Source organism: Canis aureus, chromosome 3 (genome assembly GCF_053574225.1).
Source record: "Canis aureus isolate CA01 chromosome 3, VMU_Caureus_v.1.0, whole genome shotgun sequence".
NCBI lineage: Eukaryota > Metazoa > Chordata > Mammalia > Carnivora > Canidae > Canis > Canis aureus.
In genome coordinates, this window is record NC_135613.1 from 31815904 (window position 1) to 31833219 (window position 17316).

At 56.2% G+C, this 17316-nt stretch overlaps 1 protein-coding gene across 5 annotated transcripts in view; it reads right to left on the bottom strand.

The window, feature by feature from the left end:
• Positions 1-17316, bottom strand: part of SKI (SKI proto-oncogene) — a 70462-nt gene that overhangs the window by 20240 nt on the left and 32906 nt on the right. The window lies entirely within an intron of this gene.

Consider the following 17316-nt stretch of genomic DNA (forward strand, 5'->3'; position numbering starts at 1 on the left):
CATGGTTCCCAGGGCTCAGTCACCTTCAGGAGGGGAGGGAAGAGGCTCACCTCCACCCTCGAGCCCACCCCACAGACTCACCACCAGCCCTCCTGACACCAAGGTCTCCCAAGCCCCTGAAAAACCTCACCTTTTGCATCAGAAAATGTGTGGGAAGTCCCCAAAGGGACAAGGTGGGGTGGAATGGAATCTTTCTCTTCCTTGACAGTCACCGGAAAGTAACTGTTAAAGGGCCCAGAACAACAAAACAGAACTCCAAGAACAATGAAGCTGGCTTGAAAAATCAATGGTGTTTGTTTTGGGGCTTCTTCTTCTTTTTTTTTTTTTTTTTAAGATTTATTTATTCATGAGACACACACACACACACACACACAGAGAGAGAGAGAGAGAGAGAGAGAGAGAGGCAAAGGGAGAAGCAGGCTCCATGCAGGGAGCCCGACGTGGGACTTGATCCCCGGTCTCCAGGATCAGGCCCTGGGTCCAAGGCAGGCGCTAAACCACTGAGCCACCCGGGCTGCCCCTGGGGCTTCTTTTAATGCTCCACCAATACTCTCGGTTTTTTTGAGAAATGGTGAGCAGGAGGGTCTGGCCCTAGTGCTCAACTGTCACATCTGGCCTCCAGCCCCTGCCAGAGATGACAGAGACAAACACACCCTCCATCTGCCGTCAAAGCAGATGCTGTGCACAGGAATGTGGGATGGGCAGCTCTACTCTGGACCATAGACCCTCGGCCCACAAAGGCCCCTCTGGAAGGATGGCCACACCTCCTCCCCCACAAGCTTCACACAAAGACTAGCGAGACTCAGGGACCCTAGCAGACCCAGCCCAGGGAAGGGTACTGCTCTGTGGAGGGAGCACTCCTGCCAATGCCCCGTCACCCTGGGTCAGGCTCGCCCTCCAACGTGGAAGCAACAGCCACACTCTCTGCTCATGTCACGCAGCCAGAAACATGGGGAGCTATGTGAGAGGCACCAGGCGGTAGCCACCTGCTTCCCACCTCCTGACCCCCACCCCTGCCCCTCCCTTGGGCCCATGGCACTAGTCCCTTCTCTTGCCATCAGGGGGTACATGGGCTCCTGTGGTGCCATCTCCTTACTACTACTGTCTCCATTGCCTCCCATGTGGACAGCGCCCCTCTGACCCTCAGGGAGCTGCATGTCCTTGCCTAGAGTGGGGACCCCAGGCTACCCTCAGCTGCTCCCCTTAAACCTACGGGTACCTCCCACATGCCCCCATCACCTGGCCTTGTGCTCTGACTGGGACAAGGCCTCATGTGTGTGCATGTGCAGGCACATGGGGTGCACACTGTTGTGTGACCTGTCATCTGTTAGAAGGGGAAGGCCTTGGAGAAAAGGCACTGACGGGGTCAGGGGGTACTTTGCAAGTCTATACTGGGTGTGGGGTGACACAATCTGAAATGAGGGGAGTCCTGACAAGGACCTCAAGGAGCAGTCAGCTCTGCCCCAACCCCAGGGACCCAGGGGACTGTTAGCAGAGCAAAATGTCAAAAGAAACTCCTTTTGACCACAAATCCAGTGGGGCTGGCAGAGGCAGGGGTCACAGGTGGCTCCAGAAGAGAGACATCCCCCTGCCCCTGAATATCAAGCCTGACTGCTGGCGTGTCCAAGGGGTGGACCAAGATGCTGCTGTATCCTCAGACCGGCCATCACACACTTGGAGCAGAAGCCACACCCGCAGGCCTCTGGGACCCGGGGGCCTCCTGCTTCTGGCCAACTTCCAGTAAAAGGCCTGCTCCCTCCTTGAAACTCTGAATCTGCTGCCAGTCACAGGTCTGCGATGTGGCTGCACCCCCAGAGCCTTGGACAGGAGCAGAGGAGAGGTGTTTCATCTCAGAGGAGGAATTAGCAGGTAGACAGGATCACGGGAGGCAGCAGAGCCCTTGTGCATAGCTTCATCTCAGTTTCCTACCACAGAACACTTATCCCACACAAAAGTTATGTCCCTGGCCACACACACCTCTCCAGGTGTCATCTCACCCTGTCACCCATTCCTGCAGGAGCAGCAGCCAGGCCCAGAAAGCTAGCGAGCCCAAGCCTGCCAAACCTCCTTGCAAAGAAAGCCTCCCATCGGCTCAGCCCCTCCTCCCACATACAAAGGCTCCAAGGCTCAGCGCCCTCGATGAATTATGCATAACTGCTCAATTATGACAGGAGTCGTGGGAGGGCCGGTGTGGGGGCCCAGGAGGGGGAGGAGGGGGAGAAGCCTGGTGGCTGGCATCCTGGAGGAGGTGGCAGGGGGTACTCCCAGCCCAGCAGGGCAATCAGCATCTGCATGTGTGCATGAAACAGGTACAGAGAGCTGCCTGGTATTTGGGAGGGATCGAAGGATGAAGAGCTCCGAACTCTAGCTTCTGGGTCCCAGGTACTGGCTAGCTATCACCCGAGGCCCCAGGGCCCTACTGTAACCCCAACAGGCTGACGACTCTGACTCCATCAGAGAAGCACAGAAGAGCTGCTAAAGCCCTAGCACTAGTGGGAGATCCCCCTGGAAGACACACAGGGTGCCACAGGCCCCAGCCCCACACCTCCCACCCTGAGCACCCAAGGGAGACACACAAAGGCAAGGGCTGGGCACCCCCTAATGAGACCTGAATTTCAGTGCTGACCCTGCAGGCGATCTCGTCTGCAAGACCATTAATCAAGAGCAGGGGCTTCAGGAAAGGCAGAGGAAGACAGGGATGAGGCCTCTCTGCTCTCCGACAACCCATCTGGCTGGCCCCCCGGAGGAAGAGGCTCACAGCCCATACACACTCAGGATACGCCCCTTGGAGGAAGGTGGGCTCAGATGGGGAGAACTGCCTACTAATGCCTGCTATCCATGGGAAGCTGACCCAGCAACCCACCTGGGTGGGGGGCCCATGGGCACAGAACCTGGCAATGATGCTTCCTGGAGCCCAGCCTGCCCACACTGGAGATCTCCAGTTCTCCCAGGCCAGGGAACTTCTCCTGTTAGGACCAAAACTTCCCAGGCTGCAAAATAAAAATAAAAATACCCCCAAGTGGCATCCACTCACAAGAGGACATGCAGTCTTGTCTCCACAGAGGAGGAAAGTCTGCCAGGCCCCCCAGAGCCTAACACTTGCATGAGGAGCTGAGAACCCCGTAGGCCATCTGACCCCCCACAGTAGCTCTGGAGGCAGGAGGGCAGTAGGAAAAGGGGTCTGGGGAAGCCCACCCTCTGGCACTCACAAGCTAGACCTCTGGTCACTGACTTTTTAATCTAAAAGGAAGATATTCCTCAGGCTGGCTCTATGGGCATGCAGTGTGTGCACTGGGTTTAATGCTCTGGAATTCTCAATCTTATCTTTGATAAAATGTGGTTTATGACTGAAGTCCGATGGGAGAACAGAGCATGTGTGGAGCCAGTGAGACTCACAGAAGGGAAAGGGGAAGAGTGACACCCAGAACAAGCACAGGTGCCCCCAATCCCAGGAGGCCAGTGCACCCTCTCTCCCAGCCAGGGCCCATCCTCTGAGCCCAGCAGGACATGTGGGGGGCAGGGGGCACGGCTCTCTCACTCTAGCCCGCTCCCTGAAGGAGGGCACTGGGGGCACATGTGTTGCAGGAAGTGACCAAGAAACCACCGAGTCAGCTCCATGCTGTTTCCACTGTTCCGGGTAAGGAGGAAATATACATGCATGTTCAAAGCACAAAACACAACCATGCGACTCCAGTGACCTTGCATCCAAGTTAGTGGCTCTTGAGTTTGCATTTAAAACTGGCACCCCGGGCAGCCTGGGTGGCTCAGCGGTTTAGCTCCACCTTCAGCCCAGGGCGTGATCCTGGAGACCCGGGATCGAGTCCCACATCGGGCTCCCTACATGGAGCCTGCTTCTCCCTCTGCCTGTGTCTCTGCCTCTCTCTATGTCTCTCCCATGAATAAATAAATAAAAATCTAAAAAACAAACAAACAAACAAACCTGGCACCCCATGATATATAAAGATCAACAGTACAACCTGGGGCAGGAATTTAAACTTTCGATTATTCCTTCCTTGAAATGACATTAAATAGCAATACAGATCAGCAGGACGAGTTGAAAGACTGCAAAAAAAGGGAACACGTTTGCATTCTAGTGGCTTTTGCATTTTCCTCCTGCTTCCCAGAACCAGGCCCCAAATGCTCGATTCATACCACCACCACAGATCCTGCAGTCACACCACCTCGGCCATAGCCACACAGTCCCCAAGGAACCCAGGCAGAGGCTTCCCACCGACAGCAGACTCCAGCCAACCCACAGGCATCCGTGAGTGGTACCCCAGAAGCCTCCCAGGCCAGAGCCTGGCAGCTGAACCTCCCCTCACCCCAGACACAAGACCCTGGGGGGACATTTTCTAATCCACTAGACAACAAAATCTTCTGAAGGATGAGTCTTAAGCCCACTTGTTAACACCTTGCAAATGCATGTGGAGAACCAGCTGATGACTGGAGAGTATTCAGTGAAGCCCACAGTCCACCATAGCCCCAGCTCAGGATGCCCAGGCCATTGTTTCCACTGATACTACTCCCCGCCAGCTCTGAAGGGGAGCCGGAGCATGACACACTTCATCAAGCTCAAGACTCAAGAACATTCCAGTGGGACCACAAAGGAATAAAACTATACATCAGCAAGATCAATGTTTTCTGGGGCACCTGGGTGGCTCTGTGGTTGAGCGTCTGCCTTTGGCTCAAGGTGTGATCCTGGGGTCCTGGGATCAAGTCCCAAATCAAGCTCCCCACAGGGACCCTGCTTCTCCCTCTGCCTGTGTCCCTCATTAATAAATACAATCTTTAAAAAAAAAAAAAATAAGAGATTTTCTGTGCTCTAATTAAAGTTAAAAGGAGGGCAGCCCGGGTGGCTCAGTGGTTTAGCACTGCCTTCAGCCCAGAGTGTGATCCTGGAGTCCCACATCAGGCTCCCTGCATGGAGCCTGCTTCTCCTTCTGCCTCTGCCTTTCTCTCTTGAATAAATAAAATCTTTTTTAAAAATTAAATTAAAAAAATAAAATTAAAAGTAAAAATGTTTTTTCTTTTTATCACCAGAAAGGCCTAATCTGGGGATGTATTTGTAAAGAAAAGCATGTGGGGATCCCTAGGTGGCGCAGCGGTTTGGCGCCTGCCTTTGGCCCAGGGTGCGATCCTGGAGACCCGGGATCGAATCCCACGTCGGGCTCCTGGTGCGTGGAGCCTGCTTCTCCCTCTGCCTATGTCTCTGCCTCTCTCTCTTTCTCTCTTTGTGACTATCATAAATAAATAAAAATTTTTTAAAAATTAAAAAAAAAGAAAAGAAAAGAAAAAAGAAAAGAAAAGAAAAGAAAAGAAAAGAAAAGAAAAGAAAAGAAAAGAAAAGAAAAGAAAAGAAGAAAAGCATGTGTGTTGTCCCTCAACTCCCCTCTCTACACTAGACACTGATGAGGACAGTCTCAGAAAGGACATCTGAGCATGACTCCCACTCCGCAGGCTGCAGGCTGTCAGGTCAACAGGCCCCCAGAGGAGGGCCACATCTGCACCCACCACTACACCTCCAGACCACCTGGGGGTGGAAGGGAACAGAAGGAAACCAACCCAAACCTGCATGGTCAGCCGACACCCTGCCACAGGGCAGGTGCCACATTAGGGGTCTGGGCCCTGGAGGGGCTCTTAGGAGGGGAGATGAGCATGGTGACACACATTGGGCCCCTTACCTTGGCAGTGGCTGTCATGTCCATACATGCAAATGGCCCTGAGCAAAGCACAGTGACCAGAGCCAAGCAAGGAGGCTGAGGCAGGTGGGAAGTGTGTGCAGAAAGGAAGATACTTCTTGCTCATTACCATGGCACAGCAAAGCCCCGACCCTTGTGCAATGATCTCCACTCAGCTGGGCAGTCCCACCAGCAGGAGATGGGTTCCAGGGTGGCTGCCCCCCATTCAGCAGCTGCCTAGGGCTACCCCTCGCCCCCAGGCCAGGGTGGCAAAGGAGGCCAGGGTGTGGAGGAGAGACCGTGTGTGAACTGTGTCCCTGAGCTGCTCCTGGCCATTACAGCAGCTCTAGAAGCGACCACTTTCACCTTCCCAGCCAGGAAGTGGAAATGCGAGGCCAGCCCCGCCCACACGCCTGCTGTGTTTTGCTTTCCCAGCACCCGCCTCCCAGCCGCACACCACCCCCCCAGCTCCCGCCCTGTTTTCTCTCCATAGAAACCGACACAACAGCCCAAGTGGACAGGGGGGGCGCTGCCGGGCCACAGGGCCGCCTCCACTTCCGGGCTGTGGCAAGAAGGCTGGCCAAGGACCAGCAGAGTCACCACTAGTGCGTCCCGAGCGCCGGAGGGTGAGAGGCGGCTCGAGGGTCCTCAGAGGAGGGCGTTCTAGACTCGGACACAGCCAGCAGGAGCTCAGAGGCCAGCACCAAACCACCAGGGCTCAGACCAGCGCACAGAAAAGCAGAGCCACCAGTAGGGGTCCCCAACAATGTGAATTCTCCCTCGGAAACAGACACACAGCATACTCTGCAAAATGCACGTGTCACCCTCACACTCTGGCAAGCTGGGACCAAGTTCTCCAGGGGGATCCAGCCCCTTCTGTCTGAGGTTCAGTCACTGCCAGGTGGGTGGAGCCGGACAGGGGACAAGAGGCTCTGACAGGCCTTGGGCCAGCACTGGTCACGGCTGGGGAGGTGGCTGTGTGGGTCAGAACAGGCCCAGGTGGGCACTGGCCCAGAGGGACCCGGAGGAGAGCCAGGACTGTGTGCGTCACAGAAGCCTCAGCCAGGGGCCCAGAGTGAAGGATTCAGACCACTTTCTCATCTGAAAATTGGGTTGACACAGGCTCTGCTATCTTAGAACAGCCAAGAGCAAAGAGAATGTAGCAGCATTCCTGGAAACCACCAACTCAAAACATGTCCCGCCATACAACAGGAACCACAATGTTTAAAACACAACACCTCCCTAAACTTCAAAATTCTTCACAAAGTGCAAACAGGTTAATAGGTCCAAGACCCCAAGACTCCCTTCCTGATGGCCCAAGGACAGGCTCCCGGCCCCTGCAGGAGAGGGGGGCTGGCAGCAAGCCCCCCCCCCCCCAGGATGCAGGCCTGGCAGACGGAGGCAGCTTGGCTCAGGGCACCAAGGTATTCACTGAGACTGCCAGGCCAGCGTTCAGTGATATCCCTGCACTGGGAGACCTGGCCCAGCACTTGACCACACACTACCTCACTGGCCTATGCCAACACTAGCCTGGTGTCTGCCCACCCTCCTACCACTGCATGAAGCCAAAGACCACATGGGGAAGGGTGGGGTCTCCCAGGAAAGAATTTGGCAGAGCGGGGCAGCCCAGCTGGAGAGCAAGGCCAAGAGCCCTCCTGCACCTTCTCCTCAGCAGAGGATGAGGGCGACTGGGAGCCCCCGCCGCCCCAGTCCCTGGAATAAAGGGTGGAGGGCTGCGGACAGTGTCAGAGCCAGTGGGCATGGAAAAAAGGGATTTCGGTGGTTTGGGAGAGCCCTACCTACCACAGTCAGCAGAGGCTGACCCTTGACCCCTGGGGTCCAGCCTGGTTCCACCTGAGCACTGACCCTCACTTCCTCTGATATTGTGTTCCAATCATTTAATTAGACAGATTAAGGTCTCTCGGTTTTGTTCTTAAACATTCATATGATAGCCTGTATCCTTGCTGGTTCTGGAGACTACATCTATCTTCAGATGTTAGGCAGTACAGTCTCCCAGAACTTAGGAGGAGCCCTTTCTATGGGCCACCAAGAAAGGCTACACAACCAAGACACACCGCTGATGTTGGTCAGAGGGGTATAACCTGAGGGCATGCTTGTAGGTGGGGACGCGCAGGCCCCTCTTTTGGTGACACGAGGGGCGGCTTCCCAGAGAAGAGGCCATGGGGGGAACTGGGCACACTACACTGGACTGACTCCTCAATGACCAGAAACACAGATGACTAGAGAGTGGGGCAGGGTCACCACTTAATCTGCTTTTTAACAGACCCCACTTTAAACAGTGAAAGGAAAACGCTGCTCTCCAGAGAGCCCAGGGAAGAAGGGGGAGCAGGGTGTGCAGGCCCTTGGTTTCCCTCCCAGGATACTCACAATGGACCAGAATTAGGGAGAAAGAGCCCTTCTGTCTGCCGGGCTGGGACTGTGGGTTTGCCTTGGCGGGGGGACAACTTTCCACTGGCCCGCGCCCCTCCCCCAGCTCCCTGCACTTGCAGCTGGAGCTGTCCTCAGAGGGAAGGAGGCATTTCCTGTGCCCCCCCTTCCATTTCCCAACATTCTTGGCAAGGCCAGGGAAGAGAAAGCAGCAAGAGCAGGGACGAGGCCAGTCATGCCCCCAGGCACACACGGTTACACGATGGAGGACACGGTGCACAGAGGAGCCCAGCGGGGCAGGGGGAAGGAGAGGCACTGCTCTGTGTAGAGGATTCCCTCCTGCTAGAGTATCCACCAGCCCCCCCACCACTCCCCCACCAGAGATGTAGGAAGATTGCATGAGCAGGCAGGAGGCAGGGGTTTCAGGACAATGGCTGAAATGCAAGCCTGGTCTGTGGTTAAGACAATGTTCCAAGACACAAGAGAGCTAGGTGGACAGGAGTTCAGGGGACTGTCCAGTCACTGGCCACTAAGTCTCCCAAGCAGTCATGGCACAATGGGAGGGGTGCCCTCTGCCAGCCCCTCTCAGCATCTCAGCTCCCCACTGGGCCAGGAGGAAGCCCTGAGGGCCCTGGAGCCTCAGAGACACTAGGCCTGTGGCAATTGCTCAAGAAGCATCTGCAGCATGTGAAGGTGGGAGATCAGGACAGGAAGGCCAGGCCAGCCAGGGTGTCCTGATCAGAAGCAGGCTCCAGAAGGAGGCAAGGGCTCCACCCAGGCGCCTTTTCCTATCTCCTGCTGAAAACCACAGGATGCCTTTTCTTCCCAACCCTCCCCAAAGGCTGTCAGGAGGCTCTGGGTATCTCTAGGAACCTCAGCCCCTGGGGCAGGTGCTCAGCCAGAAGGAGGCCACAGGACTCTAGCATAAGCTTCCCAGGGGTCAAGGCAATGGCTGCAACAGTGGTGATGGTCCCCACCCCAAGGGCAGGGCCAACCTCCAAAGACGCCCCACTCCCTGGGCACACCTGTACCCTCTCGGCAGGCGTAGGATGGGGGCCATCCCACCTGACTTGCAGGTTATGTATCTAACAAGAACTAATCAACTATGGCCACATGGTGGCCATTTGGTTGGACTTTGGCCGTGGAAAACCTACAGCTTATTTCACACTTGCTGACCTTGGACATCCCTCCCCAGGACCCCGGCTTCTGCTCAGTTCCTTCCCAATTTGCCTGGAGTCCACGGGGCCAGCACATCCATCAGTGGAGCAAGGAGAGGCCCATGGCTCTGACGACAAAGCATGGGCTGGAGGGAGAGGTAGGCATGAAGGGGCACGTTTTTGTCCTGGTGAGCACAGAGGGATTTCTCCATGTGGAGCTGTCTTTAAATCAGGTTTAGAAATCCAGATTCGAGAATGGCCCCAGGGCTCCTGTCTCAGCAGCTGAGCTTCCCAGCCTCCCGGCAAGGACAAACCACAAACCTAGTGCCTGAGCCAGCATGGCCAGACCTGCAGCCAGTTCACCGCTGTTCAGCTTGAAGGATGCACTGCCAGCCTCGCAGCCACAAGACTCTACCCTGTATGGAGAGCAGGGGGCCCTGGCTTTCTACTGGTACACTGAGTGTGAGCACTTGGCTTGAGCAGCTACTTTGGGCCACGAAGCAGGAAGCAAGTAGGAAGGACTGTCCAGAGAGTGCCAGTCTGCCCAGAGCTTCTGCCTCCAGACGCCACTCCCTGGAGGGACAAAAGCCTGGGGCCCCACCCCACTCCTTTCCATGGAGTCTCCCAGCACCTCAATTACCCCAACGCCGCTCCTTGCCAGGGAGGCAAAGGACAGAAGGCAGTCGCACTCATCGATGCCAGGGGTGACAGGGACCCTGGAACCCCCTAAATTTCAGAACAAAGGGCAGGCTGGTGAACGTGTTAGGTAAGAAGCTATAGGAAGAGATCTTCATCCTTTCCACACAAAAGCAGCAGAGTCGGCCCCCAGGAACCCAGGACTCCTGGGAAAGCACCACCCTGCTGCCCGCTGCTCCAACCCCACCCCCACTTCTGCTCCAGGGACTCCTGTCCCCCCTGCTCCAGGCATCCCACACAGGAGACCACAGCACCGCTCCAGGCCAGAGCCCACAACTTCTTACCCCCAAGATGCTGAGTCCCTGCCCTAGGCAGCAGCAGGTGGTCTCCAGGCTTCCAACCTCCCTGGTGGTCCTGCACAGCCTCCCTTCTTTAGAGGATCTCTGACTGTGGCAGGTGAGCTTCAGAGAGCAGAGAGGGTTCTGGTGCTGGGGGCGGGATGAGCAAGACCACCTTTGGCAAGCTCAATGTGGGGGAGTATGGAATCCTGGCCTTGTGCTTGGGCTGTGGGCACAGCGGCTGGAGGAGGCTGCGGGGGCCTGAGGAGACACCAGAGCCTACAGGCTGCTGTGGATCAAGGCTCTCCCAGGACGACGTCCCAGGCTCAGACTGGAAAGCCTGAAACAGTAAAGATGAAACTTCAGTCCCAGGGCTTCCATGGCTGAGAAGACACGAGCACAGAGAGGCTGCCTCCCCCCAGGACCCAGCCTCAATTTCCTCTCAGGCATGTGGGACCTGCAAAATCCATGCAAAGGCCAGAGGGGCAGGCCAGGCGCAAAAGGCATGGCTGGGAGCCAGTGTGTCCCGGCAGGGGGGTGGGGGGGGTATGTGCACAGGACTCTCCCACAGAATCAGGGAAAGGGCAGGCTGTGGCTGGATGGTCCTGCCTCTGCCTCTGCCCCAGGCCAGGCCAGGCCCCCTCTGCAGCTTCTGGCAAACATTTAAAGACACAGAACATTTATGGAAATACCAAGACCCTCACACCCCTCTCCCACCCCAGGGCTCAGGGGGCGCTGAAAGAAAAGGCAGAGCTGCCCAAGCATCCTGGCCAGACCCCTCCAAGATCACAGGGAGAAGGAGCACCCCCAACCTAAGAACAAGCTTGGATGGTAGGCTGAATGCAGGCCAGGGGCTGCCACAGACCCCTCATCCCTCCACACACCTGTCTCCAAAGAGCCCACCTCTGCTGGACTCTCAAAGTGGCAGGGCATCCTCCTTATGGTAAAACAGACACGGGGCTTTGTGACTAAAGGAAGCAACCTCACAAGTGGGGAATCTGCATCATTGTCCATCGGAGACCAGCTTAGTGTCCTTCCCACTGCTCCATCTCTCAGGACCAGCCCCGGGGCTAGGATTCCCCAACACTGGATTCCCACCCCCTGCCCCAGGCCAGTCACTGTCATGGCCCTTTTCAAAGGTGGGGCCCCAAGACAATCCTGTCTGGCTGGAGCGACCCCCAGGGTCTCCCACAAAGCTCTTTCTGTCCGGGTAGGTGAGCAGTGCCCGACAGGAGGGACCTTGAGCTGCCAGCAAGCAAAGGACAACAAACACCCAACATGACAGAGGCACCGAGCTCCCTGAAAAACAAGGAGGCTGGCATGTGGCAACTCACCATCATTCAGCATCAGGGAAACAAAAATCACAATCACAACGAGATGCCCCCTCACACCTGTCAGAATGACTAAAATCAACAACACAGGCAACAACAGGTGTTGGTGAGGACATGAAGAAAAGGGACCCCTCCTGCTCTATTGGTGGGAACACAAGCTGGTGCAGTCGCTCTGGAAAGGAGTGTGCAGGTTCTTAGACAGTTACAAGAATTACCATATAATCCAGGGATTGTACTGCTGGATATTTACCCAAAAAAAAACACTCAATTGGGAAGATGTAAACACTCCTATGTTTATAGCCGCATTATTTACAGGAGCCAAGATATGGACACAGCCTGGATGGATGAGCCTCAATAAACAGAAAAAGACATGGTGCTTACAGTGGAATATTACTCGGCCATGAAAAAGAACGAGATCTCATCAATTGCAATGATGTGGATGGAGCTAGAGAGTACCATTCTCAGTAAAATAAGTCTGTTAAAGAAAGACAAATGCCACATGATTTTACTCATATGGGGAATTTAACAAACAAAAATAAGCAAATGGGGAAAAGAGAAAGGTACACCAAAAAACAGACTCTTAACTAAAGAGACCACATGGACAGTCACTGGGGTGGGGTGGTGTGGAGGGAGCTGAAGGACACATCTGTTGTAATGAGCACCGGGGATTGTGTGCAAGTGCTCAATCACTATACCGTACACCTGACACAATATTATACTGTAGTTTAGTTAGAATTTTTTTTAAAGTTTTTATTTATCTATTCATGAAAGATACAGAGAGAGAGAGAGAGAGAGAGAGAGAGGCAGAGACACAGGAAGAGGGAGAAGCAGGCTCCATGCAGGGATCCTGATGCAGGACTAGATCCTGGGACTCCAGAATCACGCCATGGGCCAAAGGTAGGCACTAAACCACTAAGCCACCCAGGGATCCCCTGGAATTTTTTTAAAACCTACCAAAAAATGGATATGGCAACAGGAGCAGGAGCCAGAGCATAGCCTCTCTCCCTTGTAGGGAGTGGCCCTTGCCCTGCGTCCTGTAAGTCCCACTGACTGACACACCTGACCTGGCACCCCACTTCTAGAAGCACGTTGTAGGGCTGCACATGGCCAGGCATCACTGGGGCTGCCTGTCGTGGGGTAGGATGGACGAGAGCCAGGCCGCACTGGGCGGGGGGACAACACAGGCTGTCCACATGCCAGAACACACACAGCCACAGTGTCGGCACAGAACCTCAGGCATCACGTGGGCAGAGACAGAGGGACGTTGAGTGTGTGGCACCCATCTGTGCCACATCGCGGGGAAGTGCACACAAGCTTCGTAGCAGAAACACTCTGACAGTTCAGAAAAGAAACCAGAACAGAGGTGTGAGGGTGGTTTCCCCAAATACTTCAGCACTTCCAGCCTGTGAACAATCTCCCTTTCCTGACAAACACAGAAAACGGAAGGACAGAGCACTGGGAGCGAGGTGGGGAAGCTGAGCTACAGGAAGGTAGGAGGGAAGATGACCGCCCTTGCCCAGAATGCTCTCAGTTACCTTGAGAACCAGAAGGTCACTCACATCCTCCATATACATGAAGTCTGCTGAATGACCCCAAGGTGGTCCACAGGAAGGGCCCCTTCAGGATGCCAAGCCCTAGAACTAGAACCCCAGAACCCTGGCCCCTCATCCTTGTGTGGTTGTGCACTCCCCCTCCGGAGCACAGAGCACATGGGCCAGCCCCTGCGCTGCCCCTCAGCTGTAGGGCCTACCAGTATCCCACATTCACAGTCACCAAGCCCTACAGAGTGAGAGGTTGCAGCGGCCCCTTTTAGAGACCAGGAGCTGGCACAGGAGTTCCACGGGCACTGTCACCAGAGTGCTCTTCCAGAGCCAGATGCCAGACCTATCCACCTCTGTCCTCCGCGCATGGGGTATGCGGAGTCTCAGCCTCAGGCTGCAGGAGAGTCAGGCATGAGGGCCTACCCTCCTATCCCACTGCAGGTGCACAGTGGAGAGGAACCAGGCAGACTGCTCCACCTCACTGTTCCACATCTTGCTCATAGGTCTGTGCAATGGCTGCATCTCACCCACAACACAAGTGCAAGCCCAGCTCACATCAGTCTACACCAGCACACCCAAGAATCTACTGGAATGGCACAAATGGAAAAGCATGGCCAAGAAGGAGAACAGTGACCACCAGCCTGGGGCACAGAGCCCACTGAACCTGAGTCCCAGGTGTGTGCCACAGACCCACAAATGGTACTGCATAAAGGACCAGATGGCCTCAGGGGTCATCTAAGGAAGAGCAAGCCTGGGACAGACAGCTGGGCTTCGGGGCTGCTGGCAACATAACAAATGTCTTCCTGGCGGAAAGGACAAGCAGCCTGTGTTTTCAGGTGCTCCCTCGGCCGGTGATCGCTTTTACTAACGCCCAGCAGGCCCTGATTTAAGACCTGGTGCTCCTGCCCCCTGGGAGGAAGCCTCTCTAAACGAGGTAAGTGGCCAGGGCGCTCAGTGGGGGGTAGGGGGGGTCCTGCGGGGGACACCTGGGGTCCAGGGATGCTGGTCAGAGGGAAACCACCGCACCGGCTGTCCCCTGTGGGCAGAAGTAGCTTACCTGTTCTGGGGGCCAGAGAACTGGGCCCAGAACACGCTGACAAAGGAGCGCAGAGACAACTCAGACTCTGACCCTGCAGACCACATGCTAAAACAGCAATAGGGAAGTCTTGGTTTTGATAAAACGTATAATTACAGCGAGGACAATATTTACAAGACACGGTGGTGTCTAATTTAAGGGCTTCTGGGGCAATCAGTCACAAGACAGAAATGCAAACCAACTCACCCTCCGTAGTTCTTTTTTTAAATCACAAAGGACTTCCCCATGCCTGAGCCCATGCAAGCTGCACACTCCCACATGCCGTCCCCACCCAGTCCTGCACACTCCCTGCGCACCCCCACACATGGCCGCCCACACACACTCCGTGCACACTCCCACATTCACACACTTCTGCACTCCCTGCACACAAGCCGCCCACACACACTCCCTGCACACCCCCACACTCCTATACACTCCCTGCACACCAGGTGTTCCCACACACTCCCACACTCCTGCACAACCCTGCACACCGGCCACCCACACACACTCCTGCATGTGTGCCACCCACTCACACTCCCACACACTATCTGCACACTCCCTGCACACCCCCATACACGGGCCACCCCCCGCACACACTCCTACACACTCACACACTTCTGCATACTCCCACACTCCTTGCACACTCCCGCACGCTCCCACACGGGACCGCCCGGGGTCCCTCAGCCCCACACACAGTCCCACATGCACAGATGGCCCTGGGACGGCCACCTCGATAGCCCCTCTGTGGAGCACTCTGCTCTGGGACATGGCACTGCCCCAACTAGCTCTGTTTTCCACTTGCCTGAAACCTCAGCCTGTATGTGTGTGTTCTCAGCTTCTAATGCCATTTTTAAGCTACAGAACCATTTCACCTTGGTGGCTTGCAATTCTAACCTCTTGGCGTGTTTTTCATCCCCTGAAAGGCCCTGTCAAAGCTCCACGCCTGTCCGTCTGTGCTGAGGGCGAGGGTCGTGGGAACTCCAGAGGCAGCAACAAAAATCAGGGCAGTGACCTTTTGACCCAGCTCTTGGCAGGGCCTACAAGGTGGCTGGGGGCGGGGCACCCCCACAGCCAGGCCACCCTCCCTGGGCTCTTCAGCTCAGATGGCCCTGCACCTGCCCATGGGGCCGCTGACCCCTGCAGAAAAAGAAACAAGTAGTTGGGACAGGCATGACCCCCCAGCCTCCCTGAACCAGGGAATGCCTGTTGTTTTGGGGACCAAGTCTCCTTTCAAGAAGTGGCTTTCTAGAAACCTAGCCAGGCAGCCCTTCCCCTACATCAGCCTCAACGGCTAAGACATTTGTCCTTGGCATCTCCCGGACCTTTGGCCCCCAGCCTGGGGGGGGAGGGGTTGCCCCAGAATCCCCCAAGTTCCCATGAGCCAGGGAGCCAACTGTGAGCCCCTGACGGATTGGTGGGCTCAAAGGCACAAAGGTTTCTGGGGGGTGGAGGGGCAGGAGCTGCTTGACATGAAGGAGAGTCTGGGCCAGTGCAGGGCACGCGGAGCTCACAAACCCACCCTCAGCTCCAGCAGTGCTGATCTCGGCCTCCAAGTCCCCAGACTGGCCCTTCGCCCCCACGTGGCCAGGAGCAACAGGACACCACATAGGCCCTCCATTAAGGAAGGCTGACCGCTTGAGGCTTTGAGACCACCAGGCAAAAGCTACACACAGCCCAACCCCCACCCCTGGGGAAGAAGGCTACCTCAGGAAGGATGTCACCCAACAGCTCCCCCAAAGCCCCAGCAGACTTCTGGGGGTCAGCTGCCATCTACCTGTATCAGCCAGGAAGAGCTAATGTGGAGGGGGCAGCATGAGGGCAAGCCTGACTACAGGTGAAGGGACTGTCCTAAAGGTCCCCTGGCTCCCCCACCCCCTACAGCGGGCAGTGACCCTATGCAGACCCCAGAGTCCCCAAAACCCCGCCCAGGGATGGCCCAGCAGGAGGGGGTTCAGGGAAACTTATCTGTGGGTCCCAGGCCTGGCCCCACAGCTGAGCCAGTGGAGAGTCCTGTGGAGTGCATGTGGGTCTGCATGGTCAGCTCCCGGGTCCGTCCGTCCATGTCCTGTCTCCCCTCCCCCCCCCCGTCAGACCAGCCTCAGGATTCAGGGACCTGAAGGAGGGAAAGTGAGCATGTGGCTCTGCCCCACACCCAGATCCCCTTGGAGATGGGACAGCCTGAACTTTTCACCCCTCAGCACAGACATCAGGAGAAAAGAGCCACAAAGGTGTCTGCCGGGGGAGGGGGGACACAGGGAGGGCGGCCCCTGACACCGTCGGCAGTGTGTTCCTCTACCATCCCCCCTCCAAAAATGTGTATTGCCCGTTTTACAATCACCAGATGGAGGCCCAGGGCCCGCAGGCCTCATCACCCTATGACCGCCTGACCTCTTGTAAACGCAGACGGAGTCCAGGACCTGAAGCCACACCTCCACTCCCAGGGGGCCAGTGCAGGTCAGCAGGCTGCAGCCAGCCTTGGCATCAGGTAAACTGCTCATGTTGAAAACCATAAAGAACCCAAAACCCAAGAGGCAGAGGCCCCAAACTACACCCTACTGGCAGATGACCTGGCACCCAGCACCAATGGGTTCCCCTGCAGTGAGAGGCTATCACGGAGGGGGACATGCAGGGACATGGGTGGGTCTTCACTGATTTGCAAGCCCACCCTGATCATGGCCACTCCCCGGGCCAGTACAGGCCAGGGAGCAACCTCCGGCCACTGCTGCCCTGAGCTGGTGCTCACCAGCAAAGCAAACCTACTGTCTCCCGGTGAGGGGGCCACCCACTGTTAACCCCCAACCCTCCCAGGGGCGGGGGGCAGGCACAAACCCAAGTACCATGCTGTCTGGGACAGTGCTGTCACAGCCCAAGAGCAGACACCATCAGAGCCTCCCTGCTATGCCCCCACCCCTGCTGCTGTGCACATTGCCCACTGAGGGGGCCCTGCAGGCACCCTAAGTTCCTAAGCTTGGCAGCCTCTCGCCCCCTGCCCCCTCCTGCTCAGGGAGAGAACCATGCTATAAAACCAGCAGGAAAACTCACTGCCACCTCCAAAACCAAATCAGATGTGGTTCAGTATGGTCCTTTCTGAGTGACCTGGGAGTATGTGACTTCCATCAGGTGGGTGGGCACCAGGCAAGGGTCTTTGGCCCCACCTGCTTCCTCCTCATCT